Here is a 6000-nt window from a genome sequence, read left to right as displayed (position 1 = left end):
TACTTGCACTTATAGTACTGCAACCAGAGGTCATTTTTTAAAACTTTAATGGTCCGGAAGAACACACACCTAAATTATATATCGATGGAAAGAGGAAAACGTGTACAATAAGAAAAATTGGGTCGTAAAAATCCAGAGTGGTCACAATTTTGTGAAATTGAGGTCAAAGGTCAGAGCTAAAAATATCAATATTTCAACTACAAGGACAAAAAGGAGAAATATTCTGATATTTATTCAATAGAATGCTACAAAAACAATTCGATCATAAGCATATGCTACAAAACAATGTTAAAACGACAAATTTGACTACTTATATGAAGAGCTGCCATTTCAATATGGCGTTGATTTGGAACCTTCCGATTTTTTCCATTTAAGACATAGCAAAAAAAGAAGTGACCTTGTCCTTATCACATCCATAAACTTTCATTTTGTGTATAGTGTTTAACTAAAGTATATTACAGAATTATTTTCTAAACTATAAAACACCAGTTTATCAAATTATTTCAATATTTTTTCTATCTTTGAAAAAAACAAAATTCAAGCGCTGAAACAGTGTTTTTAATTTTGCATCTTAAAGTTTGTGTATTTTGTGAAAATTAGTATCTACTTATAGATAAATACATATTGTGTATATGCAAAGTCAAAACAGAGCAGTTATAACACAAAATATACCATAGTCACCCGAGGCGAATGCGAGGTTTATAAAAAAAAATGAGTGTAAAACAAAATCAGTTTGGTGCATGAACATTTTTTAGTGGGATTATCCTGGTAAAAAAAGTTAACTGTTACTCATTAATTTGGTTAAGGAAAAATCAAACAATGCAACGCCAATTTTAAAATGTTGTAATTCAAAATCAGTCATGATCCTTATATACTTTTAAAAGCGTCACACAATAGCTCAAGTATTCATTAAATAGGGACATGAACAAATCTCTTAGTCATCATATGCGGATTCAGTACGCGTGTAAGCATTTATTTATTTAAATTAAAAGTTCGGCACAGGACATGCAGATTTTGTTCAAAGCAAACACAGTTTTTGAGTACAAATGCTATCTGGAGCGTAAATACCGTCATGATTCTGTCAAACTCGTCAGATATAGTCTAACTTTTGCATAGGAAACACAAAAGCAATGTGAGTACTAAGTTTCGATCAATATTCGTGACCCATATTCCCATATGCATATGCATGATATATCTGCAATGCCAATCCCAAATGTAATTTGGTGAATGTTGCTTCAGAAACGATAGATTTTGTAATAGCCATACATTTTCGAATTTTTGTTATCTTTAGGGACATATACGGTTCAGAAGCGCCTAAAGTTGTGTTATTTTTCATCAGTTAACTAACAAAATGAACTTTTGAGCATCTATATAGGCTCCGTGTTGAAAACCGGACCGTGACCTATTATGGTTTACTTTTATAAATTGTGACTTGGATGGTGTGTTGTATCATTGGCACTCATACCACATCTTCCTATATATATATTAAGAAGCTATGCGGGCATCATTTCTATAGAAATACCAAATCGGGGACATAGCTCATAAGAGCACTGGTGGCAGGGTGAAGTAGTTGTTCTTCTTTTAATGTATCCTTGATATTTTCAGACACATCTTGGTGTAATTCTGAAAGTCTTAACATAGACTTTGATTTTCCTGCAGCAGGTATGGCATCCCCTATATTGAGTTCAGAGCTAAACTCTATATTTCATATCCCTTGGCCCCACTGTGTCTGAATTGTAAGGTGTCACAATATCTAGCTAGTTCTAGAGTTTGGCAGTTTGACAAGTATCAGATGCAATCTTGGGTAAAAGTGATCGGTATATGTATTAGGTCGTGCTACATGAGAAAGGCTTTTTCTTATGGAAAAACAAATCACATTACTAACAGTTGTTATTAATGAACTGACAGCAAGTTCAAATTCTACTTTTTCAGTAACTGTTTTACTTAGTTGCACGGGTGTTGACCACAATAAGTACTTGGTTATGCATGGATAAATGATTACTCACATTAATAAGCACAACTTAAAAGACTGTCAAACATGTTTGGAGGACTCAGTTGTGTGTAGTTTTCTGTTTTTTTTTTAAAGGTTTTTCTTTTACACAAAAACCCTGTTTTCATATCCAAACTACAAGGAAGAAACTGAGCGCGAGATCGTTTAAAAGTGTCAGGTTGTGAGGATACATGTCGATCAGTTTGATCACACATATGGATTTCTGTTGTTTCTAATTTAAAGTTCCCAAAGGGTGACTGGGAAAACGAAATATGGTGACTTGGTCTTCTCCCGACCGGCAGTAAAACGAAGTGGGACGTACGTTTGGCTGTGCGGGATGTACTAGTATCAAGTTCGCAGTCACGTCCAGTCAGAATGGGGACGTTAAATCCGATGCCTCGTGTAAAGGGAGTGCCACGTTCTTTGCACGTTAAAAACCCTTGCAACAACTCTTTGAGGGGTCCGTAGGTGGCCTGTTGCAATGGCAAATTATGTTCCAATCCAATATACAATCATTTTCCAGTGGCAGTCTAAATTTTCCCGACCATCATCCCGAATGACCTCTATTATGACAAAACCTACCTATTGTTTTTATTGTTAACTTGTTCTCGTCCTGAAGATCCAGAAATATTTGCCACTGGACGTTAATCAACCAACAATCAATCAATCAATCTAATTTAAAGACGCACCAATTTTGCCTTCTGGTGCAAGTCTCATAATATCATTGATGAGTCGCCCAAGGAAAGCAGAATATCAAGAGAAGTTGGTTTTAGCATCACCTTGTCACACACCAAATCTCTCCGAAACTTCCATAGTTCTTTTCCCCCGACCACTTGCATGCATATTAATTGCTCTGAGGTTAAACATTGACATATAATGTATTTTCAAACAATATCAACTATAGTCATTTCCGGAAAAACCTCTTATCCGCAGGATTAGGTTAACTTTTATGAAAAGTCAAAATTTTATTGACAAAAATATAACTTATTTACAGAAAATACAGGAAAGAACTACTATATATATTCAAATCACTCAAAAATAAATTAACTTCTCCTACAAAATCTACATTGTCACACCAAAACTATCAAATTGATTTTGAAGGAAAAATTAAGTGATGGAGCTGATTGACGGATAGGAAATTTCCGTATTTGAAAAAGGTACAAATGATGTTTTTATTTTTCAGTTTTTGACAAAATTGTTTGGAATTTGCCCAACAAAATTTGCATGCAGTATCGCAATAATATGTTATGTCCGCTCAAATGTCACATACTGTTTTTGAATCATATGTTTTCTCGTTTTCAAAGAAAAAAGCGTTAAATTTCTATCTAAAAAAACAGCCAACTTTAAGTTTGAAAGTTTTACTTGGAGATGGTATTATATTTATGTCTTCATCATTCCGATGATCCTTGATGATATGTGCATAGAAAATATGTACGAAAATAGCGGGAAATTTAACCAAAAAATATATTTTTGAATTTGAAGGTAACTACCCAAAACCGTAAATTGAGGGGTACCCCTATTAAAGGGATAAAATACAAAAATGTGACCATAGAAACTTTTTACGACCCGACGAAAATTAAAATATAGATATGATTCTATCATTTAAAACAACTTGCAGCCGTGTGTTATTCCGGACCATTAAACTCGTTAACTAAGCGTCTTTTTCGATGTCAGTTGCAGTACTATTAGCATATCTTGATTTTCTGAAAACAGTAAAATATTGATTGTTCGTTTGATTGAAGGAAAGTCTCTCAGGAAATCTTTTAACTGAAAGGTAGGAACAAATTGATAAAGCATATTTTGTCATTGATATGGTTTTATTTATAAATTTACTGTTTACAAAATTTTGAATTTTTTGAAATAATAAGGCTTTTCTACCTGAGGCATAGATTACCTTAGCTATATTTGGCAAAACCTTTAGGAATTTTGGTACTCAATTCTCTTTTTTTTTGAGCGTCACTGATGAGTCTTTTGTAGACGAAACGCGCGTCTGGCGTATATACAAAATTTAGTCCTGGTATCTATGATGAGTTTATTTAATTCGGAACAATCCTCCAAATGAATAATAAAAAAATACTTATTTTCGATAACATTCCAATGTAAAAGTCTTTTAAAAAAACCAAACCAACAAAGCATTGCATTATTCAAAACTATACTTTTGCACTGAAGAGTGTTAATCTAAGAATTCAATTTGCAACACGTTTATTTTTCTCTACTGTACAAAAATGAAATAGAAGCTAAAATAATAAAAAAGAGAGAAGTGGTATGATTGGCAATGAGACAACTCTCCATCAGTGAGAGCTCAAATATTTAAGAAACATACATGTTAGCAATAAATTATGATAAATCACCGCACGGCCTTCAAAAAATTAGAAAAGTTATAATGTTTTGTAGGAAATATAATGAAAAATGTACGGCCTCCATATAATTCAGTTGCTATGTTAACAAAATGCCCTTTACTAGGAACAAAAGGATATTTCTATTTATGTTATTCGAGACAATTGGTTCAATTAACTATACCATACACATCTTCTTTTTATGCATGTCATTTTTAATTTGTTTTTGTCTGACAATGTTTTATGTCATTGTTCGAACTGACGAGTCTGATTGAGTGCACCACCATGATAAAATTGAGAATGGAAATGGTGAATGTGTCAAAGAGTAAACAACCCGACCAAATAAAAAAAACAACAGCAGAAGGTCACCAACAGGTCTTCAATGCAGCGAGAAATTCCCGCACCCGGAGGCGTCCTTCAGCTGGCCCCTAAACAAATATATACATGTACTAGTTCAGTGATAATGAACGCCATACTAATTTCCAAATTGTACACAAGAAACTAAAATTAAAATAATACAAGACTAACAAAGGCCAGAGGCTCCTGACTTGGGACAGGCGCAAACATGCGGCGGGGTTAAACATGTTTGTGAGATCTCAACCCTCCCCCTATACCTCTAACCAATGTAGAAAAGTAAACGCATAACAATATGCACATTAAAGTTTAGTTCAAGAGACGTCCGAGTCTGATGTCAGAAGATGTAACCAAAGAAAATAAACAAAATGACAATAATAGATAAATAACAACAGACTTCTAGCAGATAACTGACATGCCAGCTCCAGACTTCAATTAAACTGACTGAAAGATTATGATTTCATCATATGAACATCAGGCACAATCCTTCCCGTTAGGGGTTTAGTATCATACCATCATAACATATATGTGAAGAACATATTTCAAATCAAAAGAAGAAGCTTTGCGTTCGTTATACGATCTTATCTGCCACAGTCTGAATCATTTAAGTATTATTATTCTGATGATTTTTTTCTGTTCAAACAAAAATAATCCATCCATATCCTCTGAATGTCAGGTTTTTACAATCGAAAACTCATGAGCCTACTGTTCGTACAAATTGTGAATGAACTGTAGTTTTAAAATATATCAACTGATTCCTTCGATGCTGCAAGTTTTTTTTATATATAAAACTTAGTAGAATATGTTACTCTCTGGTTGACTCTAATATCGTAATTTGGTCATCCCATGCGAACGTGGTGAGTCCTGAATATGCATTAACTGTTTACCATTGAACGTTTAGAATGCATTAATGAATCACTATTCGTCTCGTGTCATTTAACGGGTGATCTAAGATCCCACTAGCATGTTTTACCCCGTCATATTATGTATGTATGCGCCTGTCGTTTGTTTATGTGTTACATATTTTGTTTTTCGTTCATTTTTTGTACATGAATAATGTCGTTAGTTTTTTTCGTTTGAACTGTTTTTACATTGTCATTTCGACGCCTGTTATAGCTGACTATGCAGTTATAGGCTTTGCTCATAATTGTAGACCGTATGGTGACCTATAGTTGTATAGTTGTTTATTTTTTATTCATTTTGGTCTCTTGTGGACAATTGTCTCATTGGCAATCATACCGCATCTTCTTTTTTATAAGACGTTGGTTTGACAAGTCAGTTTCTACGTTAAAGAGGGTACCCTTTCTTTACTCCATCTGT

Source organism: Mytilus trossulus, chromosome 8, assembly GCF_036588685.1.
Source record: "Mytilus trossulus isolate FHL-02 chromosome 8, PNRI_Mtr1.1.1.hap1, whole genome shotgun sequence".
Lineage (NCBI taxonomy): Eukaryota > Metazoa > Mollusca > Bivalvia > Mytilida > Mytilidae > Mytilus > Mytilus trossulus.
This window is presented reverse-complemented; position numbering follows the sequence as displayed.